The following is a 15,809-nucleotide window of genomic DNA, read 5'->3' as shown; positions in this document are numbered from 1 at the left end:
TCTGCTGTCCAGTTCCTGCACAGGGAAACATGGAGGAACCAAGCAAGCTTAGTACACAAGATTACTTGTGTGACTAATGTGCTGAGGAAACTTTGTAAATAATCACACTAAAGTACTGCTTATAAACATTCCCATAATGAGAAGAATGATATGAGTGATATGCTGTGAGTTTTTCTGATTTTGTAAGTGATTCCTGCTGCAGGGTATTTGAGTTGCACTGAGTCTAAAGGTAGAACTTACCTTGGATGATTGTGAACTGGTGCTTTTGTGTCTGATCAGGTTAATAAAGGGTTGCAAAGAAATAAGGACACAATTGTGAGCTTATTTACACTTTATTTTCTTATCACAATCAAAGCAGGACATAGGTACTCAGTTTACAGTAACTTTAAAATTTAACTGCTTTTCCATTATTATTTCTGGATATACATTTCTTTGTCATCTTTCAGATCCCTAAAAATAGCAAATGCAATAGTATACGTATTCTTAAAATCAGTTTAATGTAAAATTAATTAATATTTTTGATATAACATTTTTATCCATAACTCTTAAACCCCATTTGTTCCCAGTTGTATTTGCCATGACAAGTAAAGAATAAACTTTTGAACTCTTCAGCAGTGCCTAGTTAAATGGCAATTAAATATTCTTTCCTCTTATGTCAGAATCCTTAGGAGTGGATATACAGACCTTTCTCTCCTGTTATTTTTTCTGCATGCATACTAAATAAGAATTTTCACATTTTTCATGGTACTAAACCCTGTGAGGACGATACTACAGAAAAAGGTAGTGGGGTTTTTTTCCTAGTCGGCTAAATTAAACACACTCAAAACCAAGCAAGCAAAAAGTTGATACCCCCAACTATTTTTCTGACCAGAGAACTGAAGCTTATAAGAAGTGTTTGCTTCTCACTATTGCCTTCAGAGCTGCTGCTCCTCTCAACGGCAACTGTACAATGTGGGGCCACAGTTGCATTCATTGTTCAGTGAGCTTGTCCACATAGTTAAACCCACCGACAGCAATGAATGTTGATTGTGACCTTTTTGTAAAGCTTGGCAGGGTGAGGGAGAAACATCATATGATGGTTAGGTTGCTATCTTCGGTGTTAAGGCCTGAAAGCATGAAGTAAGGAGGAGTATGGTTAGCTGGAGGGTACAATCAACGGTCGATGGTTTTCACTTTAATTCCAAACTCACCGACAGCGTTGAATGTTCACCGAAGCAACCACTACAACAGAACTCCATTGACTTGACTGCATCCTCAAATGTCTGAAAGTAGGGGGGGGAAATCAAAATTCACACAGTGATTTTATTTATACAGATGATGCAACTTCAATCACTTTTCTCTTACCGACACCAACACCCTTCTCTCCTGATCATATTTCAGTCTTTCTGCAAGGAGCTGGCAGTTTCCCAGACTTCTTTCTATGAAAAGAAAATATGTTTCTGTTACTCAGGCTTTAAAAATAAAGGATAGAGATGCAGGCACGAGTGGATTAATGTTGTCTGTTATTTCACAAGACTGAACTTCAGAGTAAAACAAAACATGAGGTCCTATAAATGAACGGAGCTGGCTAAGAATTTTACAAATTAGTGTTGCCAATTAGAGATTGCTCAATTGAGCAAAATTTCTTCTATTGACATGGTTCAATTGGATTAAAACTTGTTTAGCATTAATGAAAAAGAAATTTTCTTTTAAGAAGGCTTAATTTTTCAAAAAAACATCTCAGAGACATAAGGTCTTTTTTCCTTACAAATTTTCATACATGCAGAACCTGTTGTGATAGTTTTCAGAAGGAAAAATGGTGACTGTATAGCAAGGCTTGACCTATATTTATTTTAATTTTTTTTTGTCAGCATGTTGTGCACATCCAGCTGATAATCACACAGTAAAGTCCTTGTTCTTAAAAATGTCCACAGTAACACAATACTTTTTCCTAATTTTCTGAGTTTTCCAACTTGATTGGCCTGAATATTAAAAAAATTAAAAATTAAGGTTGTAGGTTTTGTGTTGCAGAAGAGTTTTAGAGGCTGGATAAGAAGGCAAAACATGGTAATCCAGAAATTTTACCTTATTTTCATTTGTGAGCAGAGTTCTTATGAAGGTGTTCTTGAAGCTCAGCTTGGCTAGGTCCACTCTTAAGTGTGCTGAAATTATGTGACTGATTCATTGACTTACATGAATTGCTGTTTGTTTACCTTATCCTTTGGTTAAAGATGCCCTCTACACTTTCTCTCTTCCGTCTGTTGTTATTTATAAGGCTTTATAAATGTTTGAGCTTTGTCTGTACTTGTGTTAAGGGAACCCACACTAAAGGACTGGAGTTGATCAGCTTGCTGCCTGAGCCTATTTTCTAAACAAACACTATGACAAGGGCTTGGTCCTAAATGTTTCTTCCAACTAGCTGCTCTGCGTGTAGAGGTATTTATTGCATCATTTAACTCAACTGTATTTTCTATTTAATACAGCTAAAAAAAAGTCATTAATATAGCCTACTGGAGAACTAGACAAGAACAGAATCAACTGTTATGGTGGATTAGATGTGTTTTGTTTATGAGGATCACTTTGATTATGAATATAGCTAAATGAAATACATTTTAATCAAATGTGGCAGCCCACCTTTCTTTCCCAATACAGCAGCACAGGACATTTGCTGCCAATACTTTAGCTGTGATTATTTTTATTTCTCCATTCATTTGTACTGAAATTTCCACGGTTTAATTCCATGGATGTTAGGAGAAGACCTCTGCACACTGGCATGAGTGATGAGAGAATAAGGCTCTCCAACTCAGTCTTATGTGCATCTGTTCAACATTGTTCTAGCCAAATGAATTAACTTTATGGTTTAGGGTTGCTCATGTTTAAGATCTGCCCTATGATATGCTTGTTTTCTATATGCCATTTCTGTCAGTATTCATTCCTATGCCCTTATTCCCTGTTTCCATCTGTCACTTCATATTTCAGTATGGGAGCTTGCCTGGCTGATATCTGGCAATTGGGATGGGGTGCAAGGGAAGGAGAGGAGCTGTGTAGAGCTTGTGGCTGGGTGGATTACATCTTTGAAGGAATTACTTTCACAGGTTGTTATTAATGCCTCCCCACCCCCTATCATGGAAAGCCTCAGTATTTCCTTGGTCACTTAGCCTGTGAAATGGGCTGCAACTTTCAAGTACAAAAGATATTTCTGGGTTCCAGCCCTGATTCCTGATGTGTGCAGGTTATGCTGGGTAAATATGCTTTCATCTTCTTTCATCTGGTTTTCATTTTTTAAAAAATCCCTTACTGGGCTTAGCTAGCTGTTGCAAATGCCAGCTTTATTTTAAATTTTATTTCAGATCTACAGGCTTATGTGAACATTCAGATTGGATGTATTTTTTTTTTTTAATTTAAGGTTAGTAGGTCATAAATAAACCAAAGCACTTTCCTTGCTTTGAGCAATAGGGTCATGATGTACATGAAATATCGCTTTAAAAAAACTGCAACCTAACGTGAATTGACAGAGGTACATGAGGAAGTAGTTCATCGTGTCGCTGCAAAGGCCATAGGGATTTGGACTGCTAGAGCTGCCTGTCTTAGGAATAGATTAGATATCTTGTCTGATGACCTGTACTTAATTTAAGTGACTGCCTTTGCAAGTCCTTCCAGAGGGCAATTGTGTGAACTAGAGCATCTCATCTTCAGTCTTCAGTCCTTTTCCTCCTCTTGATGGCCTGACCTAAATTGAAGATATGGTTGTTGTGCTTGCACAAATAGACAATTATTTCAATACTATGTGAGCTGCATCTTCAGTTCTAATTAATTACATTTCCATTTTGACCTTGCTATGTTGAATCAAAAACCAGCATTCCAACTTCATTGTAGTGGTTAATACTGGGAAGCCGTTATACAATGCGCTCATGTCAACAACTGCCTTATGTAAGACAGAGGCAAAAGCTCCCTCTCCCTGCTCAGAAATGGGGGAGCTGTCAAGTGCTACTCTGCCCTGCTTATTGCCCCACCTTTTCCTTTCTTCCTCCTCTCTCGCCCACACAAATGCTCAATGAGATATGAAAGATGTCAGCCAGATCGCAGTCTGGCTTGCAGGCCACTTCAAACAGCTGCCTTAGAACTGTTACTAGTCTTGCTGCTGGTACAGCAGGGAGATTGCTTAGGAACAAATACTTAGGTGAATACACAGAACTCAGCCTTGGGGCTCTTGTAGCTTTAGGTACTTTTTCTAGTGGTGCATTAAAACAGTCTGTGTGTACCAGTTAAAGTACTATGTTAGCAAATTTATGAGGTAGACACTTCACGTGGTGTACAGCATCATTTTTCTTTCTCTGACATGGAATTGTTTGTTAGCGGAAGGTGGAGTTAAAACTTTTTGAAGCCAAATAGTCGTTTGTATAAAAGGAAGACAACGGAACAGTGTTCATACTGATACTGCAAAGTTATCTCATGGATGCAGTTGTTGGCTACTTCCACCTCCCACTTGACCTCTCCCACAGTCTGTGAACCGACTTCCAGTTAAACACTTGGGGACAGGAAGAAATGCAATGTGTGGATGTGTTTTTTAAATTGTCTTGCAAAAGTGAATTCCAGTGGCAGCGTCTAAAAATGGCAGTAGCACACTTGGGATCAGATTCTCAGCTAGAGTAAACTGACACAGCTCCATTGACGTCAGTGGCATCTGGGTTTACACCAGCTGACACCTGGATGCTCATCTGGAAAAAAGTGAATTAGAATGATCAGTTATTGGTTCTTATATTTTCATTTTTTTTGTGTGTGTTCATCTTTTTTATTAAACCTTTCTAAAATGACAAATTTTCATGTTGTATTGACATTTTACTTTCAATAAATCAGCAGTAATACTAAATCCCAGTAAGTATTGACACTGCTGTGCTTCCACTGAAAGGAATTAAATCCAGTTGACTGTAGTTATTAGAAATTCAATTTGTTCTTAGATGACTTTGAGTTTTATGCTGAAAGTAAAAAATCTGAGCAGCTATCAAGAGGACAAAATGGAAAGTATTTGTTTCTTCTGTGATGTAAAAAACCTGCAAGAACAGAATCAAATACCAATCACTGTAATCTAAGACTCTCACTGTTCTACAGACACTAACTGCAGTTGTTTCTGCAGTGTCTTGGAGTGTAGCATCAGCTCCTAATTACTGATGCAGTAAATCTAAGGCTAATGTTTTTCAAGAAATCCAACCACACAATCACCATGTTTTCACGTTGCCTTAGACCTATGGAAACATCTCTGTTAACCTCTGTTGGGGGAAAAAAAAAAGTTTGAGGGAGTATTTCACCATTTACTGGAGTACAGCCATCTCTGGGGAAGAGCAGCAGCTGCATAACATCCTGAAGCACTAGTGCATGCCAGCCTGAGAGAGGAGCAAAAATTGTGATTGCCGTGTTTAAATTCTGCATTCTACAAGGCTGCTTTTTTGTACGTTCCTGGTTCTTGCTCATAGATTAAGAGGGTGGAAAAACTGAAAACACTTTGAGGTGAAATATTGTCCACAAAACTGGTTTTTAAACTAAATCAAAACTAGTTTGACATGCATAGCCATCACAGAGTGATCTGAAGTTCACCCAGTCTTATCAGAGTTCTGATGGCCCAGAAACTGTGACATCTCCAAACATGCTGCTTTGTGTGTTTGTAGGCTTTGACCAAGTCTTTGAGTAAGTTTGCTGTCCAAAAATTGACTGTGCTCTTGAAATGAAACCCATCAGCTAATATTACATGTTTACAACACAGGCTATGAGGTGGGATACTGATTAGCCAAGCTAATTTAGGAACAGAACAAATGTGAGAAGCAGCAGTGATATTAGTTCAATCAAATATTTGATTGCACTTCCAGAAATAATTTAATTGCAGAGCTCAAAACTATGCTTTGCCTATTAGAATTTTACCTGATTAATATTTTGTTAAATCTTGATACTAAAGAAACTTCCAAGCCCATGTTTAATGTGAAAGTACACACAGTAATATTGGCTTTTTGCTTACTGTTTAGAATTATTCTCAATCAATATAAATTGTTACTCTTACTTAACAAATCATAGTTACACTCATGTTCTAAATGGACTTTTATATCTGCCTCTTTGAGCCCGACTGCAATTTATTACTCCATGTTGTTAGTCCTTTTTGACATTGTAAGCACTTTTCCAGCATACGGGATTCAGGCCCTGGCTCTATGAGAGTTGCTTTTTATTTAAAGCCAAGAAATTGGTAAATAAATTCTAATACTGCCTGCAACTTCCCAGTCTTATGGATCACAATTCTCTACTCTTTGTTACTGGAACACATTACTATTTATGGAAGATATGCACATATTGCAGTGTCCATAAATCATATGCAAACATCTGTTCTTTAGATCAGTAGATGGAGTATGGTAACTGGTTCTTACATTATTAGCCATGAAGTAATGCTCACCTATTGATGTTATACTTAAACTTTAATATTTTAGGAAATATTTCAGTAATTTAACTTTTCAGGCAATATTAATCAAAACAGTAGAAATTGCAAGCATAGTCTGGCATAGGGTTCTGTGTAGCCTGTACCTGAAAAATGCCTAGTGAAAGTTGTAAGATAGAGGGTAAATATTCACAGCAACATGATCAACCTGGCTAAAACACAAAAGGTTCAGTTAGTAATTCTCTCTGCACTCATTGCTGCCTTTGAAGAGAATTTCTTTCCCTCCCCCTTCCTGTGATAGCTTTAAACAGGCACCCTTTTCTTATTTGATGAATCTGGACTCTGTGTAGTGGTCTAAATTGTTGTCTTAGTAGTATGATCTATTTCCCACGTGATCCTGCAGGCAAGGTTCTAAGGCCAATAACTGTGAGGCTGTGCTCTGAAAACATATGGTGTGTGTGGAAACCAGGGCCGTGTAAGAGGTGGGAAAGACAATATTGTAGGATAGGATGGGCACAGGATGGAAAAGCAGAGGATAAGAGTTTTCTTATTTTGTCTTCAATCTCAGTGTTAGGATTTTTGGATAAAGTGCTTTCAGTTGTAAGGAGAAGACTCTTCAGCATCTATCCTGTTTAGCATTTATGTCAAGCCTTTATTGGTTGTCATATATACTGTGGGTACATTGGTTGTTTTTCAACATCGCCTTTGTGTTTGTATTCTTTTTCAGGAACAGAGACTTGATACTTTGAGACTAGCAATGTAAATGTCAGCATAGTGTAATTTTCATAGGAAGAACATATGTATAAAAATGGAGAGCAAAAACATTCTATTTAAAAGTTGAGTCCTACCGTAGTCAGCCATAGGACGCAAGACTTTAGTTCTTTTTCTGCAGAAAATGGACTTGCTTTTAAGTTGCCTACTAATCTTGGTATAAAAACTCCAAGACTGCTTCAGAATGAAATCGGAACCCCCTTTTAGGATTTCTGGAGTACTTCAGTGCAGTTTGCATGTTGTCTTCTATGTTCTTCACAGTGAATATGTGAAATAGATACATTTAGAAAAACATGCTTCTGGGCTTTTAAAACCTTTTGTTTAATTTTTGCTTCTGATTTTAAAAATAATTTTCTAGAATGTGCTATAAAAGGTGCTGTGAGTGTAGGTTTGCTCAAGAGATCCTCCATGTGTCCATCTCGCTGCCAGCGCGGAGTGCGATAGCAATTGGCTTTAATATCCCATCCCCCTCTTCATTCTGTGTTGCCATAGGAATGGTCTGCGAGAATTACCAAATTCAAATAATTATGGTCCTGCTGCACAAAGTTTCTTTTGATCAAGAGCAAGTCATTTGAACCCTGATGTTTAGTGGGTAATACTTACAGCCTCATAAAAGTGTAGTGATGGCTGATATCTCATAGTGCTTTGAACATGTGAAGTGCTATATAAACAATATAGGGCTATTGCACACAACTCAAGCTATTAGCATTTGAGACACAGTGCCCCAGGCTCTTGGAGGGGAAGTCACGTCTTCACTGGAAAAGAGGCACCTTTTTGAGTTTTGTCTGCTTCCAGATTAGGTATCAGGAGCTCTCGAGGTAGCATAGAGATATGAAAGGCTTGTTTTTTCAAATACTGGGTCTACTACTCTGCACTGGGTTCTAACAATTAGAACTGTGATTCTAAAAATGTGTGGATGGTAAATCATTTCCTGGTTGCATTATTTCCTTTGCTGCAGTTGTATTTTGGCATGTCTGCATTTCTTTCCTTTGTGAAATTTCTGCATGCTAATCTATTTCTTACTAACATCCTTGGTATTCTTCATGTGTAATTTGAAACAGATGAGAAATTATGCTTCATCTTTGTTCCCAAAAATATCACCTTACTTTACAGAATTTAGACCACAAATGCAATTTGAGAATGTGTAGAACACTCCATGAGTGTCTGTGTGTACGTGTTGGTGAAGTCTTTTTCTTAAGGTAGCAATTCAAGTTAGGAAAATAGGCCAGGGGTATTTGCTACACAGCTGGTATTAGAGCCTTAGAGCTGAAGGTACTGCTCAGATGGGAACAGTTTTCCCAGCATTGATGGAATTGCCTGATTTGCTTTGTTTTGACTCTTTTCCACATTTTGCACACTCTCATAAACAAGGGCTTCTGCTTAGGACCCATGAGAGGCCCCTATCCTTGCAATCACTACAATACTAAGTCTGGGGCAGTAGAAAGGCTCATGACTATCTTCAGGGAGAAGAGGAAATTCCTTGAAGTCTTTTTATGCCAGTCATTGCTCCAGTTTAAAAAACAAAGCAATTCTTGGTCCAGAGTTGGCAAAACACTCGTTTTGCTTTTTGATGGTGTTACTTCTTTTCACCAGTAGAGACTACTCTAAAGGATTGCATTTTTCTGCTTGCTTGTTGTGTGGCTTTTTTAATGTCTCAGGCTAAGCTCTTAGGCATGTTAAATGATGTAAACAAGTTTTGGATTTTTGTTACTGTTATCTAGGAGCAGCCATTCAAAACAAATATGCTATTGACTCAACTTTAAAAAGCTCTGAACACAGAATAAGCTCAGACTTTGAAGGACTGGGCACACAGTTTAAATATTTAGCATAGCACAACCCATTGCAGTACAATTACTTGCACAGGATCCAATGATTTACAGCACAAATGCGAAGCATAATCCCATGTATTCAGGGAGCAAATGCCTAGTTAGTTTACTGTTTTCTGGTGGCTCTTTTTTTATCAAGACCAACACACACAAACGCAAAATACCTTTTACTGCTCTCACAGAGACTTTTAAAAGAGACGCATATCCTTCTAAAGAAATAAATAGATACAAATTACCAGAACTGGTCTAAAGGCCTTATCTTTATTATTGAAAAATGGCATAGCCTTTAATGGTTTGTAATCTGCCAGTGTTTTTGTGGCTTTCTCAACATCCTCCTTCTTGTCCTTGCTGAGCTCAGATACCCTTTGAAAAGCTTTTTGCTCCAGTGACCACTTTAAACTTTCTATTGACAAAATAAAGCTGGACTCCTAATTTATTTTTCCAACAGAAGGTGTGAGTTGAAAGTGGTCATTGGCCCAAAAAACCCATAGTGAAGACGAAGTTGATTTTAGTGGGAAGGAGGAGTGATGTCTGGTTTCCTTTTCTCAGTCCTTCAATTCCCTCCTCCCAGAGTCCCAAGTAAACTGCAGTTCCTACATCTTTCCCTGAAGTCTCCCTTTTTCAACCTCACAGCAGCAAGGTTTCCCTTTTTTGCAGCCTTTTGCTGCAGCAAGGAAAGGTAGGCCAGGAAATTGTATTTGAGTCCTCAACTCAAATTGGTTTGTGAATCCAAATTCTGTCTTTTAAAACTGTGGGAAGACTGACTGGGAGATTGGCAATGAAGTAAATGAGTGAAATATTATCAAATATTATCAAAATGCGTTTTTCCTCCACAGGGTCTTGCTTTTCTGCAGTACCCAACAGATTTAAATACAAACTCTGAGATGAATTAGTAGATTTAGGAGTAAGTGGATGGCATTTTACGCAGTCGGGACTTTCTGTAGAAGTCTCAAGAGATCCCCTACCACCATTGTGGTAACCACTCCTGGTCACAAATCATAATCTGAACAATCATAGGTGATACTGGCTAGTCTGAGTTTTGTTTCTGCATCAATACTTCCCTGGATTCATAAACCTTTCTTGTGTCAGTACCTGCCTCTTTTCTTGCTAAAGGTAATCGGGGAGCTTGAGGCTCACAGATTACATTTTCTGTGCTGTTCAAAGGTGTTCTATTTGTATTTTTATTTAGAAATATCTGGATGAAATTCCATTTGGAGGGGAGTTCCATCCCTTAAACCCTATACTCTGAACACCTAAAGCAGAGACATTGTGCTGGCTCTTAGCAGATAGGATAAATTTCATTCTTGCTGAATACGACCCAGGCGCTAAAAAGCTATAGCTGAAAGTGCTGGGTTAAAAGCACGAGTCAGCTAGGTGCATAAATATTACATGGCTGTATCTTTAATGGGTTCCTGTCATAGACTTGCTTTTGTTTAAAGATTTCCATAACCCTGCTGATTTATTGCATCTTTTCTAGAAGTATGCTGTTAGCAGGAAACTCAGTTGAAGCACTTTCAATCATGTTGGAGGATCATTATACTTTCACTTGAATAACTAATTAGTTGCAAGAAATTAACCACTGCTGTTTAGCACAAAAACAGTTTCAAGAAGGGCTTTCATTTTTGTTGTGGAAAATGACCTCAGGCACTTGAGGAGGTGGGGCAGAAAGGAGAAATAATGATCCTGCTGTCTTTAATATAACTTTTGTTTTCAATTCCACCCAATAAATAGCAGGCAGCATAGCTGTCTGAATAAGGCTCTGCATTTGGACTTTGGATAAATGTGTTCTGATCTTTCTGATCCCATGGATCTGACCTCAACCTATTGATTGAGGCTGGTTTAAGGTTCCAAAAGCTGTCACTGAAGGCTTGGGAGATGGAGTACAAGACTGAGGAAGAAATAAATTAATGAATAGGATGGAAGGAAGAATAGAACATGGGCAAAGAAAGGTACAACCGGTCTCATGTTTCTGAAACTTAATTTTCTTGTTGTGAAATGTAGATTTTTTTTTTGGCACATGAGGGTCCCTGTCTGGAGCTCAATATTATTGTCACATGGTGTTCACAGCGCTGCTAATCTAATGTCAAACACAATGAGGTGAGGAAGGAGAACAAACAGCTCAAACACTTAGTGATTCACCACACTTCTGTGGTAAAAACTGGGAAGAATTTGAAGACAAATGATATCTGAGATCTAGATTCTTCTCTAATGTAAAATTCATTTAACAAGCCAATAAAAGTAGCAGATTCTAGACACATTTTTGTCTAGAACTGCAATTTTGCCCGTCATTGGAGAAATATATATATAATTGATCTTAATAAAATAATAAAATAAATGCATGATAGGATGCACATACAAATCAGTTACCTTCTTTCAGTCTTCTCCTCTGTCTAGGAGGAGAATTCTTCAGCTATTTGATAAAGAAGTAGTATTGGCTAGTAAGATGAGGACAAGGGAGAATGGGGGAGTTTCTTGGTACTTTTTGCTCTCCTTCCTTTTCTCTAAGCACACTTGCAAGATTAGAAAGTTGTCTTTGATATATGTATCTGAGATGTGATATGAAAATGCTGGGAATTATTCAGCGCCAAAAGGGAGTGGGCTGCTCATGACAAACTCCACCTGAATATAAAATATAAAGGTTCCTATAATGCTTTTAGCACTTTAACCGTCTCCTCTGTTCTTTGCCTTCTTTTCCATCTTTAAGCAGCTATTTTGGGTACTTTAATGTCAGGATTAGAATCTCATTCAGCTCTTTATGATTATACTAGATTACCTGCATAATGTGTCTTCTGAAAATATTTACACAAATATAGTACATTCTGGTGGCTATGGGTTTGGTTTGGTTTTGGAGTGGTTTTTTTGTGGTTTTTTTTTTTGGTTTTTTTTTTTCTTTTTTTTTTTTTTTTTTTTTTGCTAAATTTGCAACCTATTGGTATGTGAGAATGCAGGACCCAGAGGTTTGCATATGTGCATATCAGGAAATCTAACTTTTTGCTTTCTAGAGAATTCCCTACCAGGGTTTTTAAAACAATACATTGCCCTGAAATTGCATGCAGAGAATTTCAAAAGGACCAAGGGATTTAAAAATTCTCCTTCCTTGACACTCAGGGGAATTGTTTGTGAAAATCCCAGTGCTTTTCTTTTGTGTATCACTGAAGATTGCAATCTGAGTGTAAGAATATCACAGAAATCTGTTAAATTGCTTGCAGTTTGTCTCTCAGGTGAACAGAGTGCAATAGCCCAAGATACTTCAGTTCTAGACATGGTGAGAGTGCGGTGCTAACACCAAAGCTGTGGGTTCATTCCCCTATGGGTTGTTCGCTAAAGTGGGACTTGATAATCCTTGTGGGTCCCTTTCGACCCAAAATATTCTGAGATGTAAAAACTCATTCTTTGTAGTAATCACAGTTGAATAACATAGAACTCAATATAAACCCATTAAGAGACATCCAAGTCAGATGTTAATGACAGATGTCTCAATTTCCCTTTCCCCTCCATGAGCATGTTCTCTGCTTTGCTCTCATTATCTCATTTTGCTTTGCTTGCTCTTTTATTTTGATCTGTAACTGTTCAGTGAGTATAAAGTGTCTTCAAATAACGAGTGCTGACTTTGAGGGTAGTTTCAAATTTTGGTTTCAACTTCTGCCTGTGGTTCTGATTGGGTGCATTTGAGTTCTTAGATCTAAATCTTGAAATTCCTTTCCACTTGGATACTCTTATTCATGTCGCACCAAATACTGGCATATTAATCTTCAGTTATCACATGTCCCTATGTCACAAAAAATATATGGTCCTTCTTAGTCTTGTATAATCAAAAGTATTGGAAAATGTGGAGTCTAAAAAACCTGCATATCTAGGAAGAAGAGAACATAAGACTCTTCTTTAAACAAAAAACCTTTGAAATACATTAAAACACATAGACAGCTATGCCTCTCTTGCATTTACACTTCAGTTATTCAATGATATCACAAAACCAGAGCTGATCATTAATGAATCGACAGCAGAATAGCCCTAGACCTCTTTACTGAGAAACTGCCTTAACTGAATATGTTATGACCCTGAGGGAGAGAAATATTACTTTAAGTGGATTATAGGAAAAAGCATGTAACTATGTTCCATTTTTTCCATCTGGGAGACTCCTATGTATTACTTGTGTGTAAATGTAGCTAATTTTCTATTTTCGGTAGCTGTGGTCACATGCAGTTGAAAAGACGAAGTGAGAAAGTGGGTTGGCCTTGTAATGCATTCGAGAATCCTTGCTTTCATTGGGCCCCTGCCGAGTAAGCCAAACGTGTCGGGATTAGCTCCTAAAGCACATTGCTGGTGATTTCAGGCAAATGGAAGGGAAGTTACACTGTGGGAATTGGAGAAAAGTTCTGAATTGGACAGACTGTGCTTGCTGGTCTGGTGAAGTCCAGAAAGATTTTTTCTTTTTCCTTCTTTTTCTCTGCCATTTCCTCCTCTACTGAGGATATAAACCAACTTTGTCTTCCTTTCTAGTTTACCATCGTGTGAGTCTGTAAACATGTCCTCATGCTGACAAGTAAATGTTTTTCTGCAAAATTTTAAGAGCACAGGCCTCCAAAGGCTGTGTATCTCATCAGTTAATGAATTTTGATGTTGAGCACAAAATGTCTGTTTTTCTCAAATGGTCAGCAGTTCTCTGTACAGAGCTGGTGGTGGGGATTGAAGTTTTTAGTGTTCAAAACCCCTTAAGTGCAGTTGAATGAATATAAATCCACTGTCTTATAGTTACAAATAATCGTTGGAATTTTGCAGTTCCTGAGTGGAATTAGGAATAGTTCCACTGGTCAAAACAAATCTGTTCTTTTCAGATTATACCATATCTCATGAAAATGAACAATTAAGAATCTTATGGCTTCTTTTTGTTTAATACTTTCATATATGTTATAGATATTTGGCAGAGTTGCATAGTCAGAAGCTGAATGATGAACAGAGTCTGCATTCTCTTGGCTTTGTTATTCTGCCCAGGATTTTTACCTCACGATCTTTATTCGGAGAAAAAAAAAAGAGTAGATCTTAAGTCCCAAAACTACTTTATTTCTTATTTTTTCTTGTGCTGTCTTGAGCATTTGTATAGCACTAGTATCAATTATTCAATCAGTGTCTTTGAAAAGCACCTACCAGGCTGCCAGATTCCTGTTGCAGAGAAGCTAGATGGTGCCAGAAATCAGTCACTCTGCTAAATATTGCTGCTGGCTCTATTCCTCGTCTCTCAGAGTCGGTAGAAGTCTAATCTTCTGTTCTTCTGTGAAAAGATGGCAGGATGTAAAAATGCCATGTGAAGATGCTGTTATGTAACAAATGTTTTGCCATCCTGCATGGTTAAGGAGTTAAACTGGTCTCTGGTCTTAAAGTGTGGGTATCTTCTGTAACATGGAATGCTTTTATGTTCAGCTGATGTGGTATTTGTCATTTAGTTCTTCACTTGCCAGACCTTTATCTCTGTGAATTTAAAAATCCCTCTGATTTAAAGAACTGGCTTGCTTGCACTCAAATCTAAGCAAGGCAGGTATCACACTGCCTTGCACATGCATGGAACACCATCCAGCAGAGTTCCTATAAAGCAGTTCAGCTACCCCCAGCATTCACCACCCAGATGATGCTTGTGCACTGTTGCCATGCTGAAAATTAAAATGGTGTAATATTAAAATTAAACTTGGAAAAAGTAATGCTGATGGTAAACGTACAAACAAGTTTGTTCATAATTGCGACTGTATCTTCATGGCGTTTCCAGTTGTTATAGAATGCAGGGACCGTTCTAAAAATGCTAAGAGCCATTTGTTCGTATAAGAAGAAATAGAATTAATTTTTCAATCACACTTAAGATATGCAGATAGTTTTTAGTAGGCACGTAAAACAATCATAACAAAATTAGCCTACTGTAAGATGGATCAAGCTGCTGTATTACTGTTAAATGTGTTCCACAGCTGGGTTAAGGTGCTTAATTAACACATAGTACCAAAATAAAATATCTGAATTCTTAAAACAGCCCATTCAGTGCTTGTTTCACCATGGAGGAGCCCAAAGCCACTGGCCACAACATCTGCCAGACAACTTCTCTGTTGCTTGGGCCAGGCTGGAGCTGAGCCCCTGCTCTGCAGAAGTGCCCCACTGGCCTCACTTCAGCAGGCTGACAGTGTATGCAGTTCCCTTTCCCTCTGCTTTCTGCTCCTCTGAGCAAGCATCAGAGCAAATCCTAAACACGAGGGAAAATGGTGTTTCGATTACCAGGTGTATTCTCTATTGCCATGTCAATATTTAAATTGCTCTTTGCTTCTTGAGGAAACATTTGGGAGCACCCCTCAATCACAATATCTTGTTGTAGCTGGGGGTGGGTTTAGGTTAGGTTTAAAATCCAAGGTCTGTGGCCTGGGTGGGTATGTGGTTTCTTCAGAGAGAGGCAGTACAAGTGCCTGCTCCTTTGTCAGTTGGCAGAGAAGTGTTTTCAGGGCCAAATTCCAGGAGAGAATTTCTGGCCATGTTGTTATAAGGCTAGCAAAAGTTTAAAGGCTGCAGTTCTAGGCCTGTGGCTCTCATTTTTCCCTCAAATAGTTTAGGAGGACTATCTTCAACCTGCTGGCTTCTGAGAGTATTTTTGTGTGCAGTTCTTTAGGCAGCTCGATGTATTGCCTAGATATAAATCTCTGTGGCTATTTTGGGTATCGATGCTTGGAAGATAACTGCGGTGTTTAGCTGATCTGTGAGTTCAGACCTTTGGTTGCTCTAACCTATTTCCAGGACTCTTCCCCTTTGCCTTCTAACTAGGAAATGGCCGCAATGATTGCGGGTTGAAT

The 15,809-nt window shown here is 38.2% G+C and overlaps 1 long non-coding RNA gene across 7 annotated transcripts in view; it reads right to left on the bottom strand.

Moving 5' to 3' along the window:
* Positions 1-316: 316 nt before the first annotated feature.
* The window catches only part of LOC119703780, a 61,576-nt gene continuing 46,083 nt past the window's right edge, over positions 317-15,809 (bottom strand). The window contains exons 4-5 of one of the 7 annotated variants that reach the window (XR_005257773.1): positions 2,065-14,260; positions 317-1,418 (exon numbers count right to left, since the gene is read on the bottom strand). This is a non-coding gene — a long non-coding RNA (uncharacterized LOC119703780). Of the gene's footprint in view, positions 14,261-15,809 lie in introns of all 7 variants that reach the window. The other 6 variants (XR_005257772.1, XR_005257770.1, XR_005257775.1 and 3 more) reach the window with 6 other exon arrangements.

The sequence above is a fragment of the Motacilla alba genome, chromosome 8 (assembly GCF_015832195.1).
Source record: "Motacilla alba alba isolate MOTALB_02 chromosome 8, Motacilla_alba_V1.0_pri, whole genome shotgun sequence".
Taxonomy (NCBI): Eukaryota; Metazoa; Chordata; class Aves; order Passeriformes; family Motacillidae; genus Motacilla; species Motacilla alba.
Note: the sequence above shows the minus strand (reverse complement) of the source record. Positions and strands in the feature narration are given on the sequence as shown.